Genomic DNA, 13,537 nt, shown 5'->3' on the forward strand with positions numbered 1-13,537 from the left:
GTCTTTTCTAAAGAGTCGACTCTTCACATCACGTAGCCAAAGTATTGGAGCTTCAGTTTCAGCATCAGTCCTTCCAATGAATATTCAGGGTTGATTTCCTTTAGGATTGACTGGCTTGATCTCCTTGTAATCCAAGGGACTCTCAAGAGTCTTCTCCAACACCACAGTTCAAAAGCATCAGTTCTCTGGTGTGCAGCCTTCTTTATGGTCCAGCTCTCACATCCATACCATATTATGTCCCCCTACCACTTTTAGAGGGTTTCCTGTGGTGTCTCAGCAGTAGAGAATTCACCTGCAAAGCAGGAGAGTGTCTGCAATGCAGGAGACATGGGTTCAGTCCCTGGGTCGGGAAGATTCCTGGAGAAGGAAATGGCAATCCACTCCAGTATTCTGGTCTGGGAAGCCCCATGGACAGAGGAGCCTGACAGGCTACAGTTCATGGTGATGCAAGTCAGTTACAATAGCAACTAAACTACCACCACCACCGCCAAAACTTTCAGCTTTCTCTAAACAGACTAGGAGCCTCCTTTCTAATAATTTGTATATTTTCTTGCATTTCTTATATGGACAGCCATGCCATTTACAAATAAAAAGATAATTTGTTTTGATCTCTGTGGTCTTGGCCATTTTAATTTTCTTGTGTTGTTAAATTGTCTAGCATCCCCAGCATGTTGCTGAATAAAAAACAATGTGCAGTATCCTCATATGATATTTGCAGGAGACTTTTGATAGAAAAAACCTTTATCTGGTTCAGGATGTTCCTCCTCCATTCTTATTTGCTAAGTTTTAGTTTATCTGCATGAATGTGTATTGAATTGAGTTTCATTACTTAGTGGGAATGTTCTTTGTTAATTATCCTTTCAGGGGTGGATTGCATTTCATTGCATTCTGAGAGAGATCATCACTTTTTTCAGGAGTGGATTTTTCTGTAGCTTTTCCTTGTTTCTTATCTGAGTCCAGTTAGTCAGTACAGGACTGAAAAAGAGTGCCACACTGTTGTGGACCCCTACTTCCTCTACCTTTTTCCTGTACTTTGTGTGGCCTTCATTCCTTATAGTCAAGAATGATCTGTTTAATAATAACTTTTCATCTTCATTACAGCCAGCTGGAAGGACTATGCGGAAGAAGGAAACAGGCCTGCACTTTGTAAAAACAAAGCTTTCTCTTATAATACTCCAGTGGCCAGAACTTACTCACATGTGCCTTCTAACTATAAGAGAGGCTCGCTTTGCCAATTTCTGCTATTTCATATTTCCTGTATTCTATTTTATATTGGCATATTCTACCATTTATTATCTAGCTTTGTAAGTCAAATGTTTAACTCATTTATACTGAATCTTTCTAGTTTCTTAATAAAATTATTGAGGGCTATAAATAAATGTTTCTTAAGAATCACTTAGATACATTTCAGTTGTTCAGGTCTGTATCTTTTATAATATTCATTGCAAATTCTACTTAAAGCCACTAGTTATTTAAAGAGTGTGTTTTTAAAATTTTTTGTGATTTAAAAATGCATTCTAACATTGATTTCTTATATAATTGGCCAGAAAACATGAAATATATGCTGTAGATTTTTTAGTATTTATTGAGATAGCCTTTTCATTTAATATATGGTCACATTTTACAACTGTTCCTTTGTGCTTGAGAGAACTTTGTATTCTCTATTTACTGGATTCATGAATTGTATCAGATTTGGCTTATTAATCATGTCACTTAGACCTTCTATACAGGTGTTAATTAGTGTCTGCTTAATTTCTGCTTACCTCTGATAGAGGTATGTTAAAAATTTCCCATTGATTTTGGATATGTGCATTTTTCATTATATTTCTGATGCTTTTCTCATATTTATTCACATATAAGTTATTGACTTTATTTAATAAGTTATTGACTTGTATCTTTATGTGGACTTTTCTGTTAATTTTTCTGTTAAAGTCTAATGTATCGCACATTAACTGTGCTAAATTAACTTTACATCTTCATTTGCCTATTATTTTGTGTGTGTGTGTGTGTGTGTCTTTGTTGTCAGAATCAGTGCCCTTTTTTGTGTGTGTCTCTTAAAACAGAGTGGCAAGAATACACAGAAGAAGTATACAAAGAAGATCTTCATGACCCTGATAATCACGATGGTGTGATCACTCACCTAGAGCCAGACATCCTGGAATATGAAGTCAGGTGGGCCTTAGGAAGCATCTCTATGAACAAAGCTAGTGGAGGTGATGGAATTCCAGTTGACTTATTTCAAATCCTGAAAGATGATGCTGTGAAAGTGCTGCACTCAATATGCCAGCAAATTTGGAAAACTCAGCAGTGGCCACAGGACTGGAAAAGGTCAGTTTTCATTCCAATCCCAAAGAAAGGCAATGCCAAAGAATGCTCAAACTCCTGCACAATTGCACTCATTTCACACACTAGTAAAGTGATGCTTAAAATTCTCCAAGCCAGGCTTCAACAATACATGAACCATGAATTCCAGATGTGCAAGCTGGTTTTAGAAAAGGCAGAGAAACCAGAGATCAAATTGCCAACATCCACTGGATCATGGAAAAAGCAAGAGAGTTCCAGAAAACATCTATTTCTGCTTTATTGACTGTGCCAAAGCCTTTGGCTGTGTGGATCACAATAAAGTGTGGAAAATTCTGAAAGAGATGGGAATACAGACCACCTGACCTGTCTCTTGAGAAACCTCTATGCAGGTCAGGAAGCAATGATTAGAACTGGACATGGAACAACAGACTTGTTCCAAATAGGAAAAGGAGTACATCAAGGCTGTATATTGTCACCCTGCTTATTTAACTTATATGCAGAGTACACTGTGAGAAACTCTGTGCTGGAAGAAGCACAAGCTGGAATCAAAATTGCTGGGAGAAATATCAATCACCTCAGATATGTAGATGACACCACCCTTATGGCAGAAAGTGAAGAAGAACTAAAGAGCCTTTTGATGAAAGTGAAAGAGGAGAGTGAAAAAGTTGACTTAAAGCTCAACATTCAGAAAACGAGGATCATGGCATCCGGTCCCATCACTTCATGGCAAATAGATGGGGAAACAGTGGAAACAGTGGCTGACTTTATTTTTCTGGGCTCCAAAATCACTGCAGATGGTGATTGCAGCCATGAAATTAAAAGACGCATACTCCTTGGAAGGAAAGTTATGACCAACCTAGATAGCATATTAAAAAGCAGAGATATTACTTTGTCAACAAAGGTCCATCTAGTCAAGGCTATGGTTTTTCCAGTGGTCACATATGGATGTGAGTTGTACTATGAAGAAAGCTGCTGCTGCTGCTAAGTCGCTTCAGTCATGTCTGACTCTATGCAACCCCATGGACGGCAGCCCACCAGGCTCCTCTGTCCCTGGGATTCTCCAGGCAAGAACACTGGAGTGGGTTGCCATTTCCTTCTCCAATGCATGAAACTGAAAAGTGAAAGTGAAGTCGCTCAGTCGTTTCCGACTCTTCACAACCCCATGGTCTGCAGCCTACCAGGCTCCTCTGTCCATGGGATTCTCCAGGCAAGAGTACTGGAGTGGGGTGCCATTGCCGAAGAAAGCCGAGCACTGAAGAATTGATACTTTTGAACTGTGGTGTTGGAGAAGACTCTTGAGAGTCCCTTGGCCTGCAAGGAGATCCAACCAGTCCATCCTAAAGGAGATCAGTCCTGGGTGTTCATTGGAAGGACTGATGTTGAAGCTGAAACTCCAGTACTTTGGCCACCTGATGCGAAGAGCTGACTCATTTGACAAGACCCTGATGCTGGGAAAGATTGAGGTCAGGAGGAGAAGGGGCCGACAGAGGATGAGATGGTTGGATGGCATCACTGACTCAATGGACATGAGTTTGGGTGGACTCTGGGAGTTGGTGATGGACAGGGAGGCCTGGTGTGCTACAATTCATGGGTCACAAAGAGTCGCATACGACTGAGCAACTGAGCTGAACTGAAACAGAGTTAGCTGGATTTTTTAAAGAAAGATTTAATAATTTCTTCTTTTAATCTGCTAGTTTAATGCACTTGTCTTTATTATGTTTACTAATTTATAACATCATACTTTGGTTTGATTTTCCATACAAACATTTTGTTTGTTATATGTCCTATTTTTTGCATTTTTATCAAAAATTTTTTAAAATATGCCTTTATTTCCTTCGCTGATTTGGAAACTATAGATTTAGTGGATTATAATTCTTTTCATTTCTTTTCATTTAGTGGACACTCATTAAATTTGATGCTATGCAAACTATATAAATAAGTATACATTTTGCTAACAAAGTTCAGAGTTATTCCAAATGTTTATACTTCTCCTGTGATTGATATGGATCTCAGTTTGTTTTATCTATTCACACAACACCTAATCCCATAATCACCCTTTTTAACTATTGTATAGAATTTTATCTGTCAGTTTGAAACTAGCAAATACATTTAAGCTTTTACAATCTTAATTTTTTTAATTTCCCCTTATTATCGAATGATAGTTTAATTAAATATAGAATTCTAATTGAAGATCAATCTCAATATCTAGAAGATATTACTCCATTATTTTACCCACTCTATTGTTACTGATAAGATTTGTTCTTTCTTTCTGAATGTTTTACACTTTTGGTTAATCCTTTTTTTCTTTCCTTTTAAAGAAGAATTTTATATTTTTTTCTTGAAACACTGTATGCTTCTAATGTGTTTAGATGTGGATTTATTTCTATCGTTTCTACATTTTACATGGTGTGCTTTCAATATCAGAACTCGTATCTTTTTATCTAGTAGTTACCACATCAATAGCCCTTTAGTCAGTAATCCTGATTCTCATATTGACAACACATTGATTAGTTTATGTTCTCTCCAAGTGAGTGAAAAATGAAAGTGTTAATTGCTCAGTCATGTCTAACTCTTTGTGACCCTGTGGACTGTAGCCCACCAGGCTTCTCTGTCCGTGGAATTCTTGAGGTAATACTGGAGTGAGTAGCCAGTCCCTTCTCCAGGGAATCTTTCCAACCCAAGGATCAAACCCAGGTCTCCTGTATTGCAGGCATATTCTTTACTGTCTGAGCCACCAGGAAAGCCCCACTCTAGCTGAGTAATTGTGCTAAATTTGGAAAACAAGCCATTATTCTGTAGGGGCCTGTCTCAATGTGAAAATAAACTATGTTTACCATCATTTGTGGTAGGTTGTTACAATAATGGTCCTACTGAATGATACTCAAGTATCCATGCCCTTATGTAGTCCCTTCCACATTGACATTGATTGGGCTTGGACTTATGGCTTTCTCTGCCTAATAGAGTCTCAGTGAATATGACCTAATCAGAGTCTTAATACATGCTTGTGCACTGAGGCTGGCCCTGTGGGAACCCTGAGATAGCCATGTTATAAGGACTCATAGTCTAGCACTTCTCCCAAGATGATCTAAGTCAACCCTCTAGATGAATGTAGTCATAGGCAAAATGAGAAGCACGACAAAGCCATCATTCAGAAGTATGAAAAATAATAAATTCTTGTTGTTTTAGGATACTGAGTTTTTGAATGGAACAATAGTTAGTTAATACAATGTCTGACTTTTTTAACATTTCTTTCCCCAGTTGTATGTTCCAAATTCCATATAGACTTTTTTATACCTAGGTGAGATGATGGCATACATACAAACTATATAATCCTTGTTCCTTATAACTAGTTATTCCCAGAAAACCATATTTTCAGAACTTATGTAGGATATCCAAGGTCTCAAATTGTGGATAAAAGGTAAGAACAGATTAAATATATAAATAAAACTGTTTCTTAGGGCTGTGAAAGGAGATAGTGTTTTTGTGGGTAGAATAGTGTCCATTAGAAAATGCCAACGCTCTGAAAAAAACAACAAGCAGATGTTGGTAGGTAAAGCAGAGACTGTGAATCATGCTTACTGTCTGAATTTTCCTTCGCAATGGGACGAAGTCCAAATTTTACATGGAAAAGACGCATGATTGCCTTTCATTACACAAAGAGGTTCAAGTCATACTTCCTTGGAAGCCATTTGACTTCAAAGATAAACTTCAAGTTAGTCATTTGCTGGCCTTAAGTCAGGCAGGGTAGATTTTGTGGTTTACAAGCAACCAGCCTTCTGATTGAGTTCAGGCCAAACATTTGCAAAGGTTGTCCCAGGTTGCCTTAAGGGCAGACCCTTAAAAGCAGACCCTCCTCATTTTTTATTAACAGTGTGTCTGCCTCTCTTTGGCTCAAGATTATTCCAATTTGAGGCTAAAGAATGTATTCCAGGAACTGAGTAAATTTTATCAAAATAAAGAGAGAAGCAGTCTTTTACTGAGAGCTTGATAATTTCTGGGGAACCTGTTTAGGAAGTATAGAGGCTAAGCTGAGTTATGCCCACTCAACCTAAAGGCTCTTTATTTTTAAGAAATACTTTTATAAAAAGCTGATGTTTAGAGATGAAGTCTATAAATTTGTTTGGAATAAGATTTTAAGAAATTTTCTCTACCAAAGTAAGCAATTTTATTATCATTTTTGAGGAAACACCAGAGGTTATTAAAGAAGAGAAATGCATAATGAGAACTGGGACATTTTTATATTTTTCCCCCATGCATTGTGTTTTAGGATAACCCTAGTGATTACCATGGGAAAAGATTGCATAAGAAGAGCAAGTTTGAGAGTTTCAGAAATCATGAATCTCTTGAGTAGATGAAGCTAAAGACTGCTGTTATTGGAGGGTTCTGGAAACAGGAAACATTCTGTTTATTGATGTGAGTCTTAAATATGAATGGAGATAAGAGGTATATAATATCAGGCCAGATGAACAACACAGTTCAGTTTTGAGGCTAGGAGCAGCATTTAGACTTGAAGTCAGCTCAGAGTAGAGTTTGAGAACAGAGCCATGGATTAAGGTTCTAATTCCAGATTGATGAAAAAAGAAATTAACAAGACCAGAATCAGGACAGAGCCTGGGAATTATGTCTCTCAATCGGGATTGAGGAGACAGGTTCACACAACAGCTCTACTGACTTATAACTGTTGCTCCTAGACTGCCAATATTTATCATTCACTTTTAGGACAGTTTTTATGGTGTGGTTATACAGTGCAAGAAAGTATAAGAAATTCTTTTGAGAAGACAGCATATTAAAGGAAGATGTCTTTTCTCCTTGGGCCATATTGGGGGCACCTTGTAATTGCAGCTTTGAGAAAGATTATCAAAAGGATACCACACAACCCAATTACAAGCACTGAAATTGAAGCTGTGATCAAAAATCTCCCAAAAAACAAAAGCCCAGGACCAGATGGCTTCACAGGAGAAGAAACATTTAGAGAAGAGCTAATGCCTATCCTTCTAAAACTCATTCTACAAAGCCAGCATCACCCTGATACCAAAACCAGACAAAGACAACACAAAAAAAGAAAACTGCAGGCCAATATCACTGATGAACAACAATCCTCAACAAAATTTTAGCCAACAGAATTTAGCAACACATCAAAAAGCTCATAGACCATGATCAAGTTGTATTTATTCCAGGGATGCAAGGATTCTTCAATATACACAAATCAATCAATGTGATATACCATATTAACTAATTGAAAGATATAAACCACACGATAATCTCAATAGATGCATAAAAAGCCTTTTGCAAAATTCAGCACCCATTTTTGATTAAAACTTTTCTAAAAATGGGAATAGAAAGAACCTACCTTAACACAGTAAAGGCCGTATGTGATAAGCCTACAGTAAACATTATTCTCAATGGTGAAAAACTGAAAGCATTCTCCCTATGATCAGGAACAAGACAAGGATGTCCACTTTCACCACTATTATTCAACATAGTTCTGGAAGTCCTAGCTACCGCAATCAGAGAAGAAAAAGAAGTAAAAAGAATCCAGATCAGAAAAGAAGTAAAGCTCTCACTGTTTGCAGATGACATGATACTGTACGTAGAAAACCCTAAAGATAGTATCAGAAAATTACTAGAGCTAATCAGTGAATTTAGCAAAGTTGTTGGGTATAAAATCAAGACACAGAAATCACTTGCATTTCTATATACTAACAATGAAAAATCAGAAAGAGAAATTAAGGAATCAATCCCATTCACCATTGCAACAAAAAGAATTAAATATCTAGGAATAAACTTACCTAAGGAAATGAAAGACCTGTACACAGAAAATTATAAGACACTAGTGAAAGAAATCAAAGGCAACATAAACAGATGGAGAAATGTTCCATGTTCCTGGGTAGGAAGAGTCAATACTGTGAAAATGACTATACTACCAAACACATCAATATTGTGAAAACGGCTATACTACCAAACAATCTACAGATTCAGTGTGATCCCTATTGAATTACCAATGACAATTTTCATAGAACTAGAACAAAAAATTTCACAATTCATATGGCAACAAAAAAGACCCTGAATAGCCAAAGCAGTCTTGAGAAAGAAGAATGGAGATGGAGGAATCAACCTTTCTGACTTCAGATTATACTACAAAGCTACAGTCATCAAGACAGTATGGTACTGGCACAAAAACAGAAATATAGACCAATGGAACAAGATAGAAAGCCCAGAAATAAATCCATGCATCTATGTGTACCTTATTTTTAACAAAGGAGGCAAAAATATATAGTGGGGCAAAGACAGCCTCTTCAATAAATGGTCTTTTACAGCTACATGTAAAAGAATGACATTGGAACACTTCCTAACAGCATACACAAAGATAAACTCAAAATGGATTAAATACCTAAATGTAAGACCAGAAACTATAAAACTCATAGAGGAAAATATAGGCTGAACACTTGATGACATAAATCAAAGCAAGATCTTCTCATAGAGGTGGGTCATACCCACCTCTTAGAGTAATGGAAATAAACCCAAAAGTAAATAAGCGGGACCTTATTAAACTTAAAAGCTTTTGCACAGCAAAGGAAACTATAAGCAAGGTGAAAAGACAACCGTCAGAATGAAAGAAAATAATAGTAAATGAAACAACTGACAAAGGATTAAGTTTCAAAATATATAAGCAGCTCATTCAACTCAATACCAGAAAAACAAACAACCCAATCAAAACTTGGGAAAAAGGCCTACACAGATATTTCTCCAAAGAAGACATACAGATGGCTAACAAACACATGAAAAGATGCTCAACATTGCTTATTATTAGAGATGCAAATCAAAACTAGAATGATCTATCACCTCACACCAGTCAGAATGGCCCTCATTAAAAAGTCTACAAACAATAAATGCTGGAGAGGGTATGGAGAAGAGGGAATACTCTTTCACTGTTGGTGGGAATGTAAATTGATACAGCCACTATGGAAGATGGTATGGAGATTCTTAAAAAACTAGGAATAAAACCACCACATGACCCAGCAGTCCCACTCCTAAGCCTATACCCTGAAGAAACCAAAGTTGAAAAAGATGCATATATCCCATCACTGCAGCACTATTTACAGTAGCTAGAACATGGAAGCAACCTAAATATCCACTGACAGATGAAAGGATAAAGAAGTTGTGGTACACATACACAATGGAATATTACTCAGCCATAAAAGGAACACATTTGAGTCAGTTCTAATAAGGTGGATGAACCTAGAACCTATTATACAGAGTGAAGTAAGTCAGAAAGAGAAAGATAAATATCGTTTTCTAACGCATATATATGGGAATGGTACTGAAGAATTTATTTACAGGGTAGCCATGGAGAAACAGACATAGAGAATAGGCTAATGGACTTGGGGAGAGGAGAGGGTGAGATGTATGGAAAGAATAACATGGAAACTAACATTATCATATGTAGAACAGATGGTGAGTGAAAGTCACTCAGTCGTGTCTGACTCTTTGCGACCTCATGGACTGTAGCCCACCAGGCTCTCCTCTGTCCATGGGATTCTCCAGGCAAGAATACTGGAATGGATTGCCATTCCCTTCTCCAGGGGATCTTCCCAAACCAGGGATCGAACCCAGCTCTCCTGTTTTATCTTCTTTTAGTTTTGCTTCCTTTTGGTCTTTACCCTACTGGGGGTTTTTGGGAACTGTGCATATGTGTAACAGCATCTACCATACCTCTTCTTTTAGCTTAGATTGGATTTGAAGAGCCAAAACAGGAAAACACTTAAGGAGATTTGAGACTCTCACAGAGAAATAAATTAGAACTGCTGTTTCTTTTCACTTTGCTTTCCTGTTCTTTATTATTTTTTTAAAATGTAATCTCTCCTTTTATTAACCTTCATCATTTCATACTGTAAGAAAGTGAAATCACTAAAGGCAAATAACCTTATGTATCTGCTGAATATGAAGAGAAAAGGCCATGGTATAGATGAATGGATTAGGAGGGAGACACCTAACTCTAAGGGTTTACAGTTGGTAAAAATTCATTCTTTGTTGTACAGTAAGTATCATTATGTCACACAATGACTGGGGACTGATTGCTTGCAGTAACAGAAGCATACACAATCCTTCAAAATCAAGTATAAATATAACAAGAAAAAAGCAATATGGAAAAATTCAGAAATGTCCAACTATTGCTATTTCTTGGGTGAAACTCTACTGATCAGTAATTGGGTTCCCCAACAAAATGTGAAAACAAGAGAATTTTAGAAAGCAGCAATTTAAAGAAATGAAAGCTGTGCAAAATGCATTGTAGTCCTTCACTATACAGTTCATAAGGATGAAAAAAAAAAAAGAATTCTAGGCTGTTAATTAATTCATGATTCTGGAAAATATTTTTCCATACAGTGAATCTATCACAATAACTGTTTACACAGTCTCTCCCTCACTCTCTTTATGAGAGACCCTTATCACCAAGTCTTCCCTGGATAGTCTCTATGCCACCATTTGCTTCCAGTTGCTTCACAAGACACACTTAACACACCCCTGGAAACTATGTATAAAATCATTTAATGTGTACTAATGATATGAGCATTTACACACCTAACCAATACGTATTTAACCAAGATAATCCCCTAAACCATGATCATATGAGAAAGTGATATTACGTCAATACTACAGACAACTATTTTTCCCATGAACTAAGGAATATTTTTTCCTTGGACAAATTCACCTCTTTCCAGAAATATGCAAAGTTCAGTGCAAAAGAGTAACAGGAAAGAATAGATAGTAGAATAGATAGCCAACAGGAATTAGCTATATGGCTCAGAAAACTCAAACAGGGGCTCTGTATCAATCTAGAGAGGTGGGATGGGAGGGATATGGGAGGGAGGTTCAAAAGGAAGGGGATATGTATACCTATGGCTGATTCATGTTGAGATTTGACAGAAGACCACAAAATTCTGTAAAGCAATTATTCTTTTTTTTTTTTTTTAAAAAAAAAGGCTATCACATGTTATACCTGTAAGTTTGGCATAAATCTAGGGAAGAGGCCAAATGCAAAGAGATACACGAGGAAAAGCTCAGACATAGATGACCAACAGCCAGGCTTGCTGTAGAAGTACAAGCATCAAACATGACCCTACCAAGACTGCATTGACAAGATACTCCCAACAGCCAATGAAAACATGGGCAGGGGGAGGCTTAAGTCTATTTGAAGTTAGAATTATATGTGAAGACATTTAGAAATTAAATAAAATGCAGAACATATTTGGAAAGGGAAATAAAGTAGGAGTCAATGGTTTTTAAACTACTTATGATTTGGAATTTAAAATCCTGAAATAAACATTCTAAAGGATATTAATAAAATAATGTCATTTTAACTCAAAGAATATTTAGTTTTAAATGTTTGTATAGAATGTCAACTGCTTCCTGAATGTTTATGAAAAGGAAGAAGTTGCTTTCTAACACACCATATCACCTCTGAGCTCTGACAGTAGCTTAAAGCAAGACAAAAAACATAACAACTCCTGCCACTACTACCATTTCTTTAAAAAAAACACAGAGCCACCTTTTATGGTGCATTCCAATTTCATTAACATCTTTCTTGTCTTTAATACATATGCCTCCAACTTAATTTAAGCAGGTCAGTCAGTTAACTTAGCATCCAAATAAAAAATTGGAGTTGGAAAGTGATTATGAAGTAGAAAAACAAATCCTGGAATGTCAATGGCTTCTGAAGAATAGTAGAGAAGTGAGCTCATTTAATGACAGAATAAGTAATGACAAAGTGATAAGAAAGCTCAGAAAGCTGCATAGGACTAAAGTTGTTTAGACTCCAAATTTATCAGAGTATTGAATTAATTTTGTTGTGCAGGTTAAATGCTATCTCAAGAAAAAGCCCCAATTACTTCACTGCATTGGAATTTTAGTTTATCTGTTGTGATTTGCAAGGGGGTAGACCAGGAGTTTCCTTGTTATAATGCTGTTTATCCCAATCAAGTGAACTGGGGAGCTGGGAGGAGGAGAGACAGGGAGAAGCACAGACTATATCATTTCAATAAGGAATCCAAATAGCAAGTAACTCTCTTTCTACAAAAACACAACCTAAAATAGTTCTGAATTTTTGCCATGCCATAATTGGGACCCTGTTGTAGTTCAGCTTAAATTGTGTGTCCCTCTAAATCCTGGGGAAGTTCAGATATCATTATTCTTTCAATCATTATCCAATCAATATCCTATGATTTTGGTATCTGAAAAGAAATATATGATATGAAGTAGAAGAGAATAAAGACAAATTTGATATAAGGTCAACCAATTTTTTTTTGCAATATAGGGTAACCACATAACATTTTCAAACATAGATAGATTCAAATACCCTATTAACACTTATACTAAGACAACAGAAGCAAGGAGGAACTGCCCTGAGGAAATGGAACATATAGTTAGGTGAGTCATAGATACTCACATTTCCATGTCTAATATATTACTTCTTTAGTTTTTATATGTCTAAATAGCTAAATATAACTTGAATGTATCTAGCCTTTACAAAGCATAAGCTCTTATTCTTCAAGACTATTTATCTTTGTGAGAATATTTGATTGCATAAGGCTTGTACCTTTGATCTTATGAGGAATAAAATTCATGATTTTTTAAAATTAAGGTAAATAATTGTGAAATAGGTAACCTAAAGAGATCTAAGAGATCACACATGTACAGAGTTCTACTGTATTAGTAGGTTTCATTAGTCATGGGAGAGAGTGATCTACAAGGAACTAAGGGCTTCATAAAGGATAAACAATCCAATCTATTTATAAATAACATATTAAACTTTAAATCGATAACTATCATAGAAAATAGAAATGCATTATGGAGAGTTTCATTCATAACAGTGTCTGTCCCTTTAAATATATTTTAAATTAAACCAACTTAGGCTTTAACTCCTTCAATGGTAAGTATGAGTTTCTCATTCAAAAACTGGAGAAAGTCATGTAGTATCACAAGAGGAGAGAGAATGTATGATTTGGGTTAGAACCAAATGCCATATTCAAGCAACTATAAACCATTGTTCCTTGGGACACTTTTCACCCCCTCCCAGTATTGAAATTGTTTGCAGTGCCAATGTCTTTCTGAATTTTTTCACCAATACATTGCGGCATCCTTTTCATAATATTCTTACATTTGGAAAAGTGTGAACATTGAACTCATTAAGTGTGAGTCTCCCCTATGAGAAGAGGTGGTACAGGTCAGCTCTCTG

General features: G+C 36.4%; 1 long non-coding RNA gene across 4 annotated transcripts in view; it reads left to right on the forward strand.

The window, feature by feature from the left end:
• The window catches only part of LOC105612881 (uncharacterized), a 239,845-nt gene that overhangs the window by 142,698 nt on the left and 83,610 nt on the right, over positions 1–13,537 (forward strand). Inside the window, exon 7 of one of the 4 annotated variants that reach the window (XR_009601641.1) lies at positions 1,102–9,007. The exons of 2 other annotated variants lie outside the window; for them this stretch is intronic. This is a non-coding gene — a long non-coding RNA (uncharacterized LOC105612881). Of the gene's footprint in view, positions 1–1,101; positions 9,008–13,537 lie in introns of those variants that run through there. One more of the 4 variants, XR_009601643.1, reaches the window with a different exon arrangement.

Source organism: Ovis aries, chromosome 8 (genome assembly GCF_016772045.2).
Source record: "Ovis aries strain OAR_USU_Benz2616 breed Rambouillet chromosome 8, ARS-UI_Ramb_v3.0, whole genome shotgun sequence".
NCBI classification, from domain to species: domain Eukaryota; kingdom Metazoa; phylum Chordata; class Mammalia; order Artiodactyla; family Bovidae; genus Ovis; species Ovis aries.